This window comes from Sciurus carolinensis, chromosome 16, assembly GCF_902686445.1.
Source record: "Sciurus carolinensis chromosome 16, mSciCar1.2, whole genome shotgun sequence".
Taxonomy (NCBI): Eukaryota; Metazoa; Chordata; class Mammalia; order Rodentia; family Sciuridae; genus Sciurus; species Sciurus carolinensis.
Window position 1 is genome coordinate 10485867 of NC_062228.1, and position 20020 is coordinate 10505886.

The following is a 20020-nucleotide window of genomic DNA, read 5'->3' on the forward strand; positions in this document are numbered from 1 at the left end:
ACAGTGGTTGAAACCCTACCAGGAAAGGTACTGAATGTGTGTTCCTCCCAAATTCACGTTAAAGCCCTAACTGCCAGTGTGGCCGTATGTGGACTAAAGGACTAAGTTGAGATGAGGTCATACGGCAGAGCCCTGGTCTGACAGAATTCATGTCCTAGAGACAGCAGAGAGCACTTTCTCTCCTTCTGCACACATGCACCAAGCTCAGGCCACGTGAGGACACTCTCAGAAGGTAGCTGTCTGCAGGCAGGAGGGCACCCACCCAGGATTCCAAATCATCAGGAGTCTTGAGCTTGGACTTCCACCTCCAGAACTGAGAGAAGATGAGTTTCTCTTAAGCTCCCTGGGCTGTGGTATTTATTGTGGCTGCCTGAGCAGACTAAGTCGGTACCATTACAACCCCCACTTTACAACTGAGGACAATGAGCTCAGAAGGGTTGGGAACTTCTTCAGCATCACCCTGTAGCAGGTGTTGGGTTGAGGATCCCAGCCCAGATTCCCCGACCACAGAAGGCATTCCCAGCATCTCAAGTATCAGCCTTTCATTTTGGAACACTGAAACCTTCAGGCATTGAATTGGGTACAGTTTTGCTTTTTCATGCAATTTGTGTGTCAGCATTCTGTGCCCTCTAATACACTGTCACACACTTAGGCTAGTTTATCATTTCCTAGTTTCTGTAGGCTAGCAGGCAGGGCACCTAGTTTCCTGCCCCAGCATCTCTCCCAGCGAAAACACAGGTGCCACCCAGAGTCCTGGTCTCATCAGAGCTACGAATGGGGAAAGATCTGCTTCCAACACTCTCAGTTCACCGCCATAATTTATTTTCTTGCAGTTGTAGAACTGAGGTTTGTTTTCTTCCTTTTTGTTATTATTGTTACTTTTTCCAACTTTACTGAGGTATAATTGACCAAATTGCATATATTTAAAGCAGACAGCAGGATTCTTTGACATATCCATAGACCGAGAAATTATTGCCACAGTCAAGAGAGTTAAGACATCCAGGAATTCACAGTTACAAGTATGTATGAGCGAGGGTGTGGGTGGGTGGTGGGAACATTTAAGATCTACTGTCAGCCTATTTCAAGTGTACAATGTGGTGCTAACTCTAACCATGTGCTGCACATTAGACCCCAGAACACATGTATCTTACAACTCCAAGCCCAGACCCTTTGGCCAACATTTTCCCACTCCCCACTCCCAGTCCCATTCTACTCTCCAGTTCTAAGAGCTCAACAGTTCCACATTCTATGAATAGGATCAATCATTAGTATTCATCTCTACTTGACTTATTTCACTTAGCATAATGCCCTCATTTTTCAGACATGTTGTCTCAAAAGCAGGATTTCCTCCTTTTTATGGCTGAGTAATATTCCCTCTTGTGTGCATATCTGTTTCTGCATATTTTCCTTTTCTGTTCATCCATCAGCTGACGTGAGTTTGTTTCCATGTCTTAGTAACTGTGATTCTGCTGCAGTGAACATAGGGGTGCAGATGTCTCTTTGAGGTACTGATTTTATTTTTATCAAGTGTGTACCCAGAAATAAGATTGCTGGATCACTTAGTCATCCTCTTTTTAATTTTTTGAAGAACTTGCATACTAGTTATCATGGTTGTATCAGTATACATTCCCACCAACAATGACAAGTGTTCCCTTTTCTTTCCTACCCAAAGCAATCTATAGATTTGATTTTGTTGTGTGTGTCAACCAAGAGTCGATTTCAGTTTCTGGAGGCTACCATGATTCTCTCTTACATGGCCTCCCTGTAGAGCATATCACAAAGTGGCAGCTTCAATCTTCAAAACCAGTGATGGAGAATTTCTCACCTCAAGGAGCTCAGCTTGGGTTTCAAGATGATGGAAGAGAGCGAGTTGCTTTTCTGGCTGCTCTATGGTGTGAAATCAAGATAGCAGACAGACAGCTTCTCAGCAAGATGGGTGAATTAAAAAAAGGTGAAGGGCTTTACTGGAATTTAATACGGGACATTCAAAGCAAATTAGGGACTCGGGAGATTGGAGATAAGAAGGAAGAAATCTCCAATACCACAGCTGCTACTGCAGCAGGAGACACCAGCCAGATCAGTCCCCCTGTGAGCACAGTGGAGGGATAAGGGAGTTTCGGGGTGCCTGAGGCATGACCAGGTACAGAGAATTCAGAGATCAAAGACTCTACCCTACCCAACGAAACTGAAAAGCACGCTACACAACATCCTAGTGTGGGAAAGAAGCCCCATCTTTCCCGTCTGCCTATGGAGGACAGAGGAAGGAACCATTTTGCAACTGTGGCCCAGGGGCTGGCAGCTAAGGGAGTCAATTCCTGGCAAAGCCGAGTTTGGCCCAAAAAACAGGCCTAGCAAACCCACACTGCATGACAGAGTGTGCCAAAGTGATTAGGAGAAAATCACATACGGAGAGGTTTACACAAGGGACCATTGGTCACGGAAACTCACCTGACTCTCCCCTCCCCCATCCAATCTGGCTGTTTGCAAGACCAGCTGAGAGATGTATCTGGCTGGAAATTCAAACGTGGGGGTGGAGGGGCAGGATCAAGTTTGGAGACTTGGGGTCTGCAGGTGACATAGGGGACTAAGAATGGGCTCTTGCCCCACATGACTGGAATCCAGGGGAGATCCCTAGGGTGCAGTCTTCTAGCTTGGAGCAACAATTGCTGGGCTCTGGAGGTGCCCTGACTTAAAATCTCCAGACCAATTGGCATTCAGCAAAGAGCCTGGAGCCTACCTAACCCTAAACCCCACTTCCAGGAATCCTGCCGACAGGATTCTCTCTGACTCCGGCAACCCCATCCTGAGGGTGAAGCAAGCATGGTGCTGCAGATAACTCCACCTAACACTACTGAGAAGGGAAGCTGAGAATTTTCAAACTCCAATAGAAAATTCTTTAACTTTTCCTCAAGATCTTTTTTTTTTCTTTTCTCTGTTTGTGACCTTAATAGTTCATGGACATTTATACGTATTCATATTTTTTCTCATTTCCAGCAATTTTGAAGTCAGTTATTTTTCATGGATCAGTATTTTGAGAACTAGGATGTTTTTGATTAGTGTTTTTCAGTTTTGTTTTGTATTCTTTAATTTTTATTTTTTAAAATTTTTACTTTATATATTTTTTCTCTCACTTATCTGTTTCCCTTGATTCTTTCTCTTCTCTTCCAATAACAGCCAATCTCTATTGCTCTCTCTTTCACTCTTACTTTCTTACTTCTATCTTCTCTCCTCCTCCCTCATAATCATCACATCCTACATCATGTGTGATGTAGGATGTCCACCATTTGAAATTACAAACCCTTTTGCAAAATTACTGTTTTTATTGTAGGCAATAACTGATTATATATTTTCTGTTTTTTGGGACAATTAACATTGTAGATGTCATAGCAGGAACTATTTGGTTTAATGCTGTATATTATTTGCATTGGTTGTTATTATTTTTCTCCCCCTAAACTGTGAGGTGCTGGAAACATTTAGGGACACTCAAATTCCACAGGGTAGAAACTCTACTACCTCAGATCCATACTGTTAGGTAGGTAGACACACAAATATGAAAAATCAAGGGAACAAATCTCCCCAAGCAAACCAAGATACTTCAGTAACAGAATCCATCAACACCACAGTGGAAGAAATGTCAGAGAAAGAGTTTACAATGTACATAGTTCAACTGATCTGTGAGATAAAGAATGATTTAAGGAGTGAAATCAGAGAGTAAATACAGGAAGTGAAAGAGCACTTGAATAAAGAGCTAGAAATTCTGGAGGAAAAAAAATCAAACAGAAATCCTCAAAATGAAGGAATCAATAAACCAAATTAAAAATTCAATGAAAAGCATCACCAGCAGACTAGACCACTTGGAATACAGAGTAGCAATGAAGACAATATATAATCTTGAAAATAAAGCTGGACCAGGGAGAAAAGATGTTAAGAGGCCATGAATAGAACTTCTAAGAAATATGAAATAATCTGAAAATGTCAAATTTAAGATTTATCAGGATAGATGAATGTTCAGAGAAAGAACTCAGCTCATCTTTTAAGGACCTTCATCAGATTAAGTCAAGCCCACCCAAGAACACCTCACTTTTGATTAAATCAAAATCAACTGTCATGAGACCTTAGTTACATCTGCAGTAAAATCCCTGCACCTTTTCAATACTGCATTGGCTAGAAGAAAGTCAGAGGTGCCATCCACACTCAAGGGAGGGTGAACACAAAGGAGCAGGGATCAAGGGAGCAATCCTAGGGTCCGTCAATCACTGTGCATATTTTCAATTTGTCCTAAACGCTAAGACCCATGCTTTTCTCCACTGACTTCCACAATTTGTTCTCTGGAATACCAGGGACAGAGAAGATGGTGATCTTCTGGAGAGAAAGAACAGAAAAAGCACAGCAAGAGGAGAAGAGGGGTGATTGGAGAAGGAGAAACTTGACTAAGCACCAATCAGCAGAAGAGTCATGTTGGGACCATGACATCATGCACGTTTTAGTCCTATCTTGTCCCATATCCAGCCTGTCTTCCATTGTGAGAGAATTACCCAAGCTCTTCTCAGCTTCGTTTCTCCTCTACATCCACAAGGTACCAAATTTCTTCTGCCAACCACGGCATCATCATGGAACCTCTTACTCATCCTTCACACCCCAGCTGCAGTGATAAATTATCCTCCCACATCAATGTATCTCTTTCTCCCTTATAATTTGAAGAATAGGCCTCATGTTTATGACTCAGAACTTAACCGGGGTCTCCTGATCCTTGAGATGAACACATGTCCCTAAAACTTCATCTGAGGATAGTGGAGAACTTTCTCCAAGGTCTGCTCTATCCCTGAGGGCTTCTGGGGTCCTCTGGGCATGAAGCCTCCTTTGAGCTCTTCTGAATTCTATTTCCTATCATATCACTATCACCCTCTTCCAATGCCTCTCCACACATCATTCTGAGATCATTAAATTCAAGGGTAGATTTAAAGAGATGGGTAAAGTTCTAAAGACAGATGAAGCATATGCTCCCATGACAGGAATGTACACCATTTTATTGGAAACATTAAGAACCTCTTAAAATTTTGGTTAGTTTATCACTACCACCAGTCCACACTCATCAGGTCCTTTTCCTGTGTCTGTGTCTATGTGTGTGTGTGTATGTGGGGGGGGGGGGGGGAGAGAGAGAGAGAGAGAGAGAGAGAGAGAGAGAGAGAGAGAGAGAGAGAGAGAGAGGGAGATAACATAAACTTTTATTTCCATTTATATGTATTTTTATTTGCATTCATTTCATGCTGAATTTATTCCAGTTTCCAAAAAATGGATCACTACAGTCTCATATTTTCCTTCTCTTTCTTCAGAAAGAAAAAGATAAAATAACACACAGTCATCTGATTTCCTTATACTGAGTAGCTCAATAGTGATTGTGGACACCCTTGTCCTAATGATAGCCCTTCCTAATGACAACCCCCTTTCCTAAAGGGGAAGGAAATCTTGCTGTTGAGGTAACAAAAGTTACACATTTGTGGCATATTTATACTCTCCCCAAACTGGAGATACAGGAGGATGCTTACTTGATTTGTCTTATTCACCCTAGGAATACCCAACCCCCAGTATTGAGTCTAACAAGGTTTCTATATGCAGATGTTATTGTATTAGAGGAAAGAAATATTGAAACTTGGCAAATTCACATAAAAAATTCTATCTGAGCATAATCTGTGACCCTTATTAATTTGAGGGAACTTATATTTTCTTCAGTGTTTGTAGAACATTGGAAATAAGAAACTTCAATACTATACCATAGCATATTAGACCATCCCCACACTCCAAAAGCTACCACCCCAAATATGCCACACTGCGCTTGATATGCAGTAGCTCAGAACACACCATCTATGCACCATATTTATCACTTTTGTTTCATTGTACACACTAAACACTGTCCACAGCACACACACCCCACACCTACCATCCCCATCACACCACACTGCACATCCCATACCCACACCTACCATCCCCACAACAAGCACATAACACACAATGCTAGTACAATGCCACGTCCAATGTATCATGGACCACATCGCACCACACCATATTCCATACTTAACATACTGACACACCATGCTGAACGTCCAAATGTAGATTATTTGGTTCTTGTTGAATCCTGAGTGACAGTAGGTAATACTGAGATTCAAAGATACTTCATTCTTCTACTCTTTCATAGTCATGGAATACTAAGCTATACTGAAATCATATGGACTTCAAATAGATTTATTTCCATACTTACAAGGTGCAGAAAGTATTTCCTTACATATGTGTAAGAAAAACTGTAGTTTTGTAGGTAAATCAGAAAAGTAGGATGGGAAAAGGAAAAGTAAAGTTGGGTCCCGATAAGTTGTGAATGATCCAGAGTGACTTTTAGAACTTGTTGGTCTGTCTCCCAGTCACACTTCTTTGACCAGATAGCATTTGTCACAAGCTATTACAAATGTTAGTTCTCTGATCTTGAGTCCCAGTCTACTCCATGAAGATTCCTATCAACTCTTTTGTTTGTTTGTTCAGAGTTTTTCCCGTACCTGGCACACAATAAGTATTCAAGCAATTTTATTGAATCATTCCCCTGAACAGAGAGATTAATTTGCTGTTATAGAAGTTATAAAAATATAATTTCAAGATACAACTACTCTAAGGAGGTCTATAAAACCAGATAATACTGTTAGGGGAATTTTCAAGCCCTTGCTCCCTCATTCATTTTCATCCTCTCTCAAATTTCATGGGAAATTTTAGGGCACTCAATTTCAGAGTTGTGTAACAGATTTCAAATTAAATAAAAGTAGATTTCCCTGTGATTTAAAAATGGAGTAAGTTTCTAATCCATTATGCATATAGTTCACTTGGCTTGTCCTTCACAGGATAGAATTTCTAAATGGTGTATAAAGTTGGGAAAACCATAAACAGACTCTCTACCATATGCTATCGTTTTCTTTAATTACAGTCCTATTTAGTTTCTTAATGAAGTAAAAATAAAATCCAATATATAAATGTTATGACATTTAGGGATATCTAATTCATGTTCTCATCCTGTGATTGATTTTCTTTGATGAAGAATTAGAGTGGGTTAAGGCCTTTAAAACCAAATGTATTCTAAGCCTCTGAACATATCAGTTTCCAAATAATTGTATTTTATTTTTCTTCAAAGCCATTCAAGTACAGCGTTTTATAGCTCCTGTGAGGCCATCTTTCTGAACACAGGTATCTTCATGAAAATGCAATCAATGTGATTCATCATGTACTTGAATTTGAAAAAGAAATTCAAACTGCACTTTAACTCTGAAAACAACTGCATCAACTCTTATCTCAAAAATATTTTTCTGTCACCTCACTGTGTTTATACGAGTTGTGGGAATAGATAATTGAAAATGAGTCAGTGACTATAATAAATAAAATTTCTTCTGCAAATTCTAAAATTTGACACACTTTTTAACTCTGATTGTAACTATTTTAGTTTAAGCAATCACATTAGTTTATATGGTCTACGTAGGGGTAGAGCGAGATGACAGAATAGAACTCACTAGTGGTCGGCCCTCAGAAAAACATCAATCTGAACAACTATCCACATATGAAAGCACCTTTACAAAATCTAAGATATCATAATAGCTGGATGTAACATGGAAATAAGTAAAGATGCATCAAAGAGGGTAGGAAGGAGAGTTTTACATGACTCACATCAGCATCTCCCGAACCCTAGCACCAGGCTCACCACAGTAAAACCCAGTGTCAGGCAAGACCCTATGGCCCCAGATGTCAGGCTAACACCTGTGGATTGAGCCACCACACCCATTCTGGCACCAAGCCACACCCAAAGACCTCAGGCGTTAGGTCTAAGCAGCAGACTCGATCTCTGATCCACAGCACTACTGGGTCAACTTCAGAAGCCCCAGACTCCACACACCCCCAGGGTCTACCCTCAGCAGCCCCAGACTACAGGCGTACTACACTACCAGGCTGGCAGGGCCCCCAAGCTTTGCTCCTGCCTGACTACTAACTTGGCATCAGTGGCCCCAGACACTCAACCTCCCCCAGCACCAGTCAAGTCCCACTGATCCTGGGCTTCAGGCCTACCCCAGAATCATCCCTGGCTGCCCCAGTCCTCTGGCCTGCCCCAGTGCTTGGCCAGCTCTTTAGGACAAGCTTTGAGCCAGCATCCAAAGACACAAGTTCCAGGCCTACCCCACAATCCAATTAACAGACCCCACTCAAGTGGATCCAGGCTGCATGCCAAGCCATTCCAAGAACTCTAGTATGAGACCACCTGTGGACCATGAGACAGGGCCTGCCCAGACTCTGATGGCTGACTACTGAAGGTGTTCCCAAGCAAAGTTAGCCTGGAAAAACTGACATGAGCACTTCTTCAAACGTGCAGACACCAATACACGGCTGCAAGGTTCAAGAAGAATCAGAGAAACATGACATTGCAAAGAGACAAAGTGCCAATGAATGACCCTAGAGAAATAAATGTGGTTCCATCTTCCCAACCTTATTCAGCTTCCATCTTCCTGACCCGACCAGATGCATCGGTCTACACTGCCTGACCTTTGCTCTTGCTTCAATCTGATGACTCCAAGGCAGAGCCCGACGTGGACCTGATGCATTTTAAGATTATACACACGATGGGGAGATCCAAGATGGCGGACTAGAGGGCGACTGCATCTCCCGCCGCTCCAGAACCCAGGATTCAAAAGGGGAGGTATTGAGAGACTCGGACCAACAGAGAGCCGCAGGGTGAGTCTCTCCCACCGGGTGAAGCTTGGCCCAGGCGGCAGGCCCAGACAGGGGCAGCTTCTCGGAGCAGGGCACAGCAGTGAGAGTCTTCCCCAACCAGCCCTGTTCTCTCCAGCAGCAGGCACGATCCACAGCCAGCTCCTCCGAGCAGGCCGGCCCAGTGGGAGCTTTTCCGCACAGAGCAAACCCCAAGCCCCAACCCAGCAGCGGCCCCGGCCCGCAGGTGGCTTCTGGGACCAAGGCAGGACAGGGAGAGGCTTTCCCCAAGCAGCCTGGTTCCCTCAGGCGGGGGCAGGCCTGTCTACAGCCAGCTTCTAGGAGCAGGACCACCCAGTGAGAGGATTTCCATGCAGAGCCAGCCCCCAGCCCTGGACCCAGTAGCGGGATAGGGGCAGCTTTCTTCAGAAGCACTGCATTATCAAGTTCCTCCAAGACTTCAGGCTACTGAAGGCTGGGTGGTGATATACCAGAAATCTACAGGGACACTATAAGCCAATAGAGGAAATCTGCAATATCTCAGATACCACTGATATCTGACCAATATGAGAAAACAAGGGAAGAAAATGTCCCAAACAAACCTAAATACTATATTAATAAAACCCAATGACAGCACAGCAGAAGAAATGTCAGAAAGGGAGTTCAGAATGTACATAATTAAAATAATCAGGGAAGCAAACGAGGAGATGAAAGAGCAAATGCAGGCATTGAAGGAAGAGATGAAAGAGCAAATGCAGGCATTAAATGATCGCACCAATCAACAGTTAAAAGACCAAATACGGGAAGCAAAAGATCATTTTAATAAAGAGTTAGAGATACTGAAAAAAAAAAAATAACAGAAATCCTTGAAATGAAGGAAACAATAAACCAAGTTAAAAACTCCATAGAAAGCATAACCAATAGGATAGAACACCTGGAAGACAGAACCTCAGACACTGAAGGCAAAATATTTAATCTTGAAAACAAAGTTGACCAAACAGAGAAGATGGTAAGAAATCATGAACAGAATCTACAAGAATTATGGGACATCATGAAAAGGCCAAATTTAAGAATTATGGGATTGAGGAAGGCTTAGAGAAACAAACCAAAGGAATGAACAATCTAGTCAATAAATAATATCAGAAAATTTCCCAAATCTGAAGAATGAAATGGAAAACCAGGTACAAGAGGCTTATAGGACTCCAAATATACAAAATTACAACAGACCCACACCAAGGCACATTATTATGAAAATACCTAACATACAAAATAAAGACAGAATTTTAAAGGCTGCGAGAGAAAAGAATCAAATTACATTCAGAGGGAAGCCAATAAGAATATCAGCAGATTTTTCAATCCAGACCCTAAAAGCTAGAAGGGCCTAAAACAACATTTATCAAGCCCTGAAAGAAAACGGATGCCAACCAAGAATCTTATACCCAGCAAAACTTACTTTCAGATTTGATGATGAAATAAAATCCTTCCATGATAAACAAAAGCTAAAAGAATTTACAAAAAGAAAGCTGGCATTACAGAACATTCTCAGCAAAATATTCCATGAGGAAGAGATGAAAAACAACGATGCAAATCAGCAACAGGAGGCGCTAGCCTAAAGGAATAGGCAAATAAAGGAGAAACCAAATCATGTCAAAAAACAAAATGAGTCAAATGACTGGGAATACAAATCATATCACAATAATAACCCTGAATGTTAATGACCTGAACTCATCAATCAAAAGACATAGACTGGCAGATTGGATTAAAAAGAGAAATCCAACAATGTGCTGTCTGTAAGAGATTCATCTCATAGAAAGAGATACCCACAGACTAAAGGTGAAAGGATGGGAAAAAACATACCATGCACATGGACACAGCAAAAAAGCTGGAGTATCCATCCTTATTTCAGATAATGTGGACTTCAAGCCAAAACTAGTCAGAAGGGATAAAGAAGGACATTACATACTGCTTATGGAAGCATAAATCAGCAAGATATAACAATCATAAACATCTATGCCCCAAACATTGGCTCATCCATGTACGTCAAACAAATCCTTCTCAATTCCAGAAATCAAATAGACCACAACACAATAATACTAAGCGATTTGAACACACCTCTCTCACCACTGGATAGATCTTCCAAACAAAAATTGAACAAAGAAACCATAGATCTCAATAACACAATCAACAATTCAGACTTAACTGACATATATAGAATATACCATCCAACAAAGAACGAATACACTTCTCAGCAGCACATGGATCCTTCTCTAAAATAGACCATATTTTATGCCACAAAGCTACTGTTAGCAAATACAAGATGGAGATACTACCTTGTATTCTATCAGATCATAATGAATTGAAATTAGAAATAAATGACAGAATAAAAAACAGAAACTTCTCCAATACCTGGAGATTAAATAATATGCTATTATATGATGAATGGATAACAGAATACATCAGGAGGGAAATTTTAAAAAATCTTAGAAATAAACGAGAACAAAGACACATCATATCAAAATCTCTGGGACACTATGAAAGCAGTACTTAGAGGAAAATTTATTTCATGGAGGGCATTCAACAAAAGAAGTAAAACTCAACAAATAAATGACCTAACACTACAGTTCAAAGCCCTAGAAAAAGAAGAGCAGACTAACACCAAAAGTAGTAGACAGGAAATAGTTAAAATCAGAGCCGAATCAACAAAATTGAAACAAAAGAAACAATCGGAAAAATTAACAAAATAAATAGTTGGTTCTTTGAAAAAATGAACAAAATTGATAAATCCTTAGCCACACTAACAAACAGAAAGTGAGAAAAAACTCAAATTACTAAAATTCGGAATGAACAAGGAAATAACAACAGATACGAGTGAAATACAAAACATAATTAGAAGCTATTTTGGAAATCTATACTCCAACAAAAAAGAAAACCTTGAAGACATAAACAAGTTTCTAGAGACATATGAATTACCTAAACTGAACCAGGAGGACATACATAACTTAAATAAATCAATTTCAAGCAATGAAATAGAAGAGGTCATCAAAAGCCTACCAACAAAGAAAAGTCCAGGACCAGATGGATTCTCAGTCGAGTTCTACAAAACCTTTAAAGAAGAGCTCGTTCCAATACTTCTCAAAGTATTCCATGAAATAGAAGAGGGGGGAACCCTCCCAAACTCATTCTATGAAGCCAATAACACCCTGATACCTAAACCAGACAGAGACACATCGAGGAAAGAAAATTTCAGACCAATATCCTTAATGAACATCAACGCAAAAATTCTCAACAAAATTTTAGCAAATTGCATACAAAAATATATTAAAAAGATAGTGCACCACGATCAAGTGGGTTTTATCCCAGGGATGCAAGGTTGGTTCAACATCCGGAAATCAATAAATGTCATTCACCATATCAATGGACTTAAAGTTAAGAATCACATGATTATTTCAATAGATGCAGAAAAAGCATTTGATAAAATACAGCATCCCTTCATGCTCAAAACACTAGAAAAAATAGGGATAGTGGGGACATTCCTTAACATTGTAAAGGCCATCTACGCTAAACCCATGGCTAATATCATTCTAAATGGTGAAAAACTGAAAGCATTCCCCCTAAAAACCAGAACAAGTCAGGGATGCCCTCTTTCACCACTTCTATTCAACATCATCCTTGAAACTCTAGCCAGAGCAATCAGACAAACCAAAGAAATTAAAGGGATACGAATAGGAAAAGAAGAACTCAAACTATCCCTGTTCGCTGATGACATGATTATATATTTAGAGGAACCTGGAAATTCCACCAGAAAACTTTTAGAACTCATAAGTGAATTCAGTAAAGTAGCAGGTTAAAAGATCAATGCTCATAAATCCAATGCATTTTTATACATAAGTGATGAATCTTCAGAAAGAGAAGTTAGGAAAACTACCCCATTCACAATAGCCTCGAAAAAAATAAAATACTTGGGAATCAATCTCACAAAAGAGGTGAAAGACCTCTACAATGAGAACTACAGAACACTAAAGAAAGAAATTAAAGAAAACCTTAGAAGATAGAAAGATCTCCCATGTTCTTGGATAGGAAGAATTAATATTGTCAAAATGGCCATACTACCAAAAGTGCTATACAGATTCAATGAATTCCAATTAAAATCCCAATGATGTACCTTACAGAAATAGAGCAAGAAATTATGAAATTCATCTGGAAGAATAAAAAACCCAGAATAGCTAAAGCAATCCTTGGCAGAAAGAGCGAAACAGGGGGTATCGCAATACCAGATCTTCAACTCTACTACAAAGCAATAGTAACAAAAACGGCATGGTATTGGTACCAAAATAGACAGGTAGATCGATGGTACAGATAGAAGACATGGACATAAACCCAAATAAATACAATTTTCTCATAATAGACAAAGTGGCCAAAAATATGCAATGGAGAAAATATAGCCTCTTCCACAAATGGTGCTGGGAAAACTGGAAATCCATATGCAACAGAATGAAACTAAACCCCTATCTCTCACCCTGCACAAAACTCAACTCAAAATGGATCAAGGACCTCGGAATCAGACCAGAGACCCTTCATCTTATAGAAGAAAGAGTAGGTCCAAATCTTCAACATGTCGGCTTAGGATCAGACTTCCTTAACAGGACTCCCATAGCACAAGAAATAAAAGCAAGAATCAACAACTGGGATAGATTCAAACTAAAAAGTTTTCTCTCAGCAAAGGAAACTATCACTAATGTGAAGAGAGAGCCTATAGAGTGGGAGAAAATCTTTGCCATTCATACTTCAGATAAAGCACTAATTTCCAGAATATATAAAGAACTCAAAAAACTCTACACCAAGAATACAAATAATCCAATCAACAAATGGGCTAAGGAAATGAACAGACACTTCACAGAAGAAGATCTACAAGCAATCAACAGATATATGAAAAAATGTTCAACATCTCTAGTAATAAGAGAAATCAAAACTACCCTAAGATTTCATCTCACCCCAATTAGAATGGCGATTATCAAGAACACAAGCAACAATAGGTGTTAGCAAGGATGTGGGGAAAAAGGTACACTCATACATTGCTGGTGGGGCTGCAAATTAGTGCGGCCACTCTGGAAAGCAGTATGGAGATTCCTCAGAAAGCTTGGAATGGAACCACCATTTGACCCAGCAATCCCACTCCTTGGCCTATACCCAAAGGACTTAAAATCAGCATACTGCAGAGACACAGCCACATCAATGTTCATAGTTGCTCAATTCACAATAGCCAGATTGTGGAACCAACCTAGATGTCCTTCAATTGATGAATGGATAAAGAAACGGTGGCATATTTATACAATGGAATATTACTCAGCCATAAAGAATGATAAAATTATGGTATTTGCAGGCAAGTGGATGAAATTGGAGAATATCATGCTAAGTAGATAAACCAATCTCAAAAAAACCAAAGGATGAATGATCTCACTGATAAGCGGATAATGACACATAATGGGGGGTGGGAGGGGTTAGTGTTAGGGCTAGAGTTAGGGTTAGGGAGGGGGCAAGAATGGAGGAAGGAAGGACTGTATAGAGGGAAAAGAGGGGTGGGAGGGATGGAAGGGAAAAAAATAACAGAATGAATCATACAACATTGCCCTATGTAAATTTATGATTACACAAATGGTATGCCTTTACTCCATGTATAAACAGAGAAACAACATGTATCCCATTTGTTTACAAGAAAAAAAAAAAAGAAATAAATGTGCATGAACTGCCTGACAAAGAATTTTAAATTGCTGTTTCAAGGAAGCCAGAAAACCTCAAGGAAAAAAAAAGAAAAAAACAGTTAAACTCTTCAATGAAATATAGAAAACAATAAATCAATAAATGACCAGAATGAGAAATTTAATTTTTTGTTTATTTTTACAGACTGCATTTTGACTCATTGTACACAAATAGGGTACAACTTTTCATTTCTATGGTTAAGCACATTGTAGATTCATTCATTCGTGTAATCATACATGTACATAGGGTAATGATGTCTGTCTCATTCTACCATCTTTCATACCCCTGCCCCCTCCTCCCTCTCATTTCCTTCTGCATAAAGTTCCTAAATTATTCTCCTAACCCCCCCACCCCCATTATATATCATTCTCCACTTATCAGGGAAAACATTTGGCCTTTGGTTTTTTGGGATTGGTTTATTTCACTTAGCATGATATTCTCCAGTTCCATCTATTTATTTGCATCTAGGTTGGTTCTACAATCTCACTATTGTGAACTGAGGTGCTATAAACTTTGATGTGGTTGCATTACTGTAGTATGCTCATTTTAAGTCCTTTGGGTATAAACCAAGGAGTGGGATGACTGCATCAAATGGTGGGTCCATTCCAAGTTTTCTGAGGAATCTCCATACTGCTTTCCAGAGTGGCTGCACCAATTTGCAACTCCACCAGCAATGTAAAAATGTGCCTTTTTTCCCGCATCCACACCAACATCTACTATTACTTGTGTTCTTGATAATAGTCATTATATTTGGAGTAAGATGATATCTTAGAGTTGTTTTAATTTGCATTTCTCTAATTACTAGAGATATTGAACACTTTTTCATATGTTTATTAATTACCTGTATATCTCCTTCTGTAAAGTGTCTGTCTAGTTCCTTGATGCATTTATTGATTGGGTTCTTTGTATTTTTGGTGTAAATTTTTTTTAGTTCTTTATAAATTTTGTAGATGAGTGCTCTATCTGAAGTGCATGTGGAGAAGATTTTCTCCCATCTGTAGGCTCTCTTTTCACATTATTGATTGTTTCCTTTGCTAGAAAAAGTCTTTTAGTTTGAATCCTTCCCATTTATTGATTCTTGCTTTTATTTCTTGTGCTTTGGGGGTCTTGTTAAGGACGTCTGGTTCTAATACAACATGATGAAGATTCGGGCCTACTTTTTCTTCTATTTGGTGAATGGTCTTCTGGTCTAATTCCTAGATCCTTGATCCATTCTAAGTTGAGTTTTGTGCAGCGTGAGAGAGGTTTAATTCCATTTTATTAAAAACAAAATCTGGAACTGAAAAGTATAATAAACAGAATTAAAAATACAATAGAAAGTATCTGCAGCAAAACAGATGAAACAGAAGAAAGAATCTCTGAATTCAAAAGCAGGTTATTTGAAAGTATACAATCAGAAAAAAAAAACAAAAATGAAAAGGAATGAAGAAAGTTCACAGGATTTCTGGAACAGCAACACAAAAGCAAAATCTGATTTTAAAAAGGAAAAGAGATAAAGTACACAAAACTTAAAGAAATAGCAGAAAACATTTCAAACTTGGAGGAAAAAAATGTGTGTCCAGGTACAAGAAGGTCAAAGTTCTCAGATCAAATTAAACCCAAAGAAGATCACATCAAAACATATTATTATCAAACTATCAAAAACCAAAGACAAAAAGGATCCAAAAAGAAGCAAGAGAAATGAAGCAAATAGTATAGTGGAGTTTTTGTTTTGTTTTTTTAAGAGCAGGCACTGTTTATTAACAGACCGGCTTACAAAAATACCATGGCATATACCTTAGCTCATTCTTCTAATAACTCTGTTGATCTCGTCTTCCCTATTGACAGCATCTTCATCTTCTACAAAATGGGTAATCTTTTTCTTCATTTCATCTCATGGAGAAGATAATTTGAAAGGCCAGGAAATTATTCATTCTCTGAAGTGTTGTCCATCATTGTCGAACTCATGAATCAAATCCTCCATGCAGATGATGCCATATTTAGCAAGAGACTGAGCAATCAAAGTGTTATATATCAAGGCAATTCATTTCTTATTGATTTTGCCATATCCACACTTACTGATTAGTTCACTCACTGCTGCAGGGTTGGAGAAGTCCATGCAATATATGGTTCCACAATCGTTAACATGTTAATTGAAGACTTGTTGAGTTTGCGGGAGCTTCCATTGAAGATCTGGTGAAGGCAAAGAAGCTGCAACACAAAACAGACCTCTGGGCTCACACCACTGGTACCTCTGATCCTGATGGCAAATGCCAATTTGGGTTTTGGAGGCACATGGAAGTTGCCAGTTTTTTCTTGCCATCTAGTCATTCAAATCTCAGTTCTGTACAGCTGCCTATAGTTCTTGTGATATGTTTTTGTCAGTTTTTTGCTATTGTGACTAAAGGATCTCACCAGAACAATTGTAGAGAAGGAAAAGTTTATTTGGGGGCCCAGTTTCAGAGGTCTTTGTCCAATGAAGGCAACTCCATTCATGGGGGCTTAAGGTGAGCAGAACATCATGGCAGGAGAGTGTGGTGGAGGGAAGCAATTCACATGATCAGGAAGCAGAGAGAGAGAGACTTCTCTGGCCCGATACAAAATATACACCCCAAAGCCATGCCCCCAATTCCCACCTCCTCCAGTCACACCCTACCCACCTCCAGTTACCACTCAGTGAATCCCTACCAGGGGGTTAATACACTAACTGAGTTAAGACTCTTATAACCCAATCATTTCTCCTTTGACTCTTCTCACATTGTCTTACATGAATTTCTGGGGGACACCTCACATCCAAACCATAGCATAATGCTCGATTTTTCCATAAACTTAATCCTTGCCTTTAGAAGCACCTATTGGGCAAACTTCATTCTCAAGCACTTTACCTTTGGCTCTATGAAATTCTTTCACTTTATATTAAAGCTTTCGAGCACAGCAAGAACCTTCTTTTTCTTCTTTTCAATATCCTTCATGGTTCCAGTCAGAAAAGAGCTGTAATGGAGTTTTAATACAACTAGCAGAAAACTTCTTGGCAGAAACCTTATGTACCAGAACAGAGTGGGAATGGTACATGCAAAAATGCTAAAGGAGCTCGGAACGGAACTGGCCCGCTAGTGAGAGCCTTTCTGACCAGAACAAGCTCCGAGTTCCGGAGCCCCTGCAGCGCAGCATACTCCGGCAACGAACCAGCGGAGAGCCGCGATCCGCAAACAGCCTCTGGGATTAGGGCAGGGCAGCCAGAGACCTCTTCAGGCGGCTCTGCCCACTCCGGCTGCAGGCTCTCTTCACGGGGCGATCCAAGATGGCGGCCTAGAGGGAGACTGCACCCCCAGTCGCTCCAGAACCCTGGAGTTAAGAAGGGGAGGCATTGAGAGACTCGGACTGAAATAGAGCCACGGGTGAGTCTGCCCACTGGGTAAAGCTTGGCCCGGGTAGCAGGCCCAGATAGAGGTGGCTTATTGGAGCCGGGCAGGGCAGCTAGAGTCTTCCCAAGGTAGCCTTCCACACTCCGGCAGTGGGCTCCTCCCACACGGCCAGCTGCACGGCGCAGGCCCACAGTGAGAGCATTTCCGCACAGAGCCAGTTCCAAACCGTGCAACCAGTAGGGGGCTAGGGGCAGTTTTCTTCGGATGAGCTGCTTTATCAGATTCCTCCAAGACATCAGGCTACTGAAGGCTGGGAGGTGATACACTGGAAATCTACCGGAACACTATAAGCCAGTAACGGAAAACTGCAATATCTCAGGGTCTCACTGACAACTGATCAATATGAGAAAACAAGGGAAGAAAATGTCCCAAACAAACCTAGATACTACATCAATAAAACCCAATGACAGCACAGCAGAAGAAATGTCAGAAAGGGAGTTCAGAATGTACGTAATTAAAACGATCAGGGAAGCTAATGAGGAGATGAAAGAGCAAATGCAGGCATTGAAGGAGGAGATGAAAGAGCAAATGCAGGCATTAAATGATCGCACCAATCAACAGTTAAAAGACCAAATACGGGAAGCAAAAGATCATTTCAATAAAGAGTTAGAGATACTGAAAAAAAACCAAACTGAAATCCTTGAAATGAAGGAAACAATAAACCAAGTTAAAAACTCCATAGAAAGCATAACTAATAGGATAGAACACCTGGAAGACAGAACCTCAGACATTGAAGACAAAATATTTAATCTTGAAAGCAAAGTTGGCCAAACAGAAAAGATGGTAAGAAATCATGAACAGAATCTACAAGAATTATGGGATATCATGAAAAGGCCAAATTTAAGAATTATTGGGATTGAGGAAGGCTTAGAGAAACAAACCAAAGGAATGAACAATCTATTCAATGAAATAATAACAGAAAATTTCCCAAATCTGAAGAATGAAATGGAAAACCAAGTACAAGAGGCTTATAGAACTCCAAACATACAAAATTACAACAGACCCACACCAAGGCACATTATTATGAAAATACCTAACATACAAAATAAAGACAGAATTTTAAAGGCCGCGAGAGAAAAGAATCAAATTACATTCAGAGGGAAGCCAATAAGAATATCAGCAGATTTTTCAATCCAGACCCTAAAAGCTAGAAGGGCCTGGAACAACATATACCAAGCCCTGAAAGAAAACGGATGCCAACCAAGAATCTTATACCCAGCAAAACTTACCTTCAAATTTGACGATGAAATAAGATCCTTCCATGATAAACAAAAGCTAAAGGAATTTACAAAAAGAAAGCCAGCATTACAGAACGTTCTCAGCGAAATATTCCATGAGGAAGAGATGAAAAACAACGATGCAAATCAGCAACAGGAGGCGCTAGCCTAAAGGAATAGCCAAATAAAGGAGAAACCAAATCATGTCAAAAACAAATATGAGTCAAGTGACTGGGAATACAAATCATATCACAATAATAACCCTGAATGTTAATGGCCTGAATTCATCAATCAAAAGACACAGACTGGCAGATTGGATTAAAAAGAAAAATCCAACAATATGCTGCCTGCAAGAGACTCACCTCATAGAAAGAGACACCCATAGACTAAAGGTGAAAGGATGGGGAAAAACATACCATGCACACGGACATAGCAAAAAAGCTGGAGTATCCATCCTCATCTCAGATAATGTGGACTTCAAACCAAAACTAGTCAGAAGGGATAAAGAAGGACATTACATGCTGCTTAAGGGAAGCATAAATCAGCAAGACATAACAATCATAAATATCTATGCCCCGAACATTGGCTCATCCATGTACGTCAAACAAATCCTTCTCAATTACAGAATTCAAATAGACCACAACACAATAATACTAGGCAATTTTAACACACCTCTCTCACCACTGGATAGATCGTCCAAACAAAAATTGAATAAAGAAACTATAGATCTCAACAACACAATCAGCAATTTAGACTTAACGGACATATATAGAATATACCATCCAACAAAGAACGAATACACTTTCTTCTCAGCAGCACATGGATCCTTCTCTAAATAGACCATATTTTATGCCACAAAGCTACTGTTAGCAAATACAAGAAGATAGAGATACTACCTTGTACTCTATCAGATCA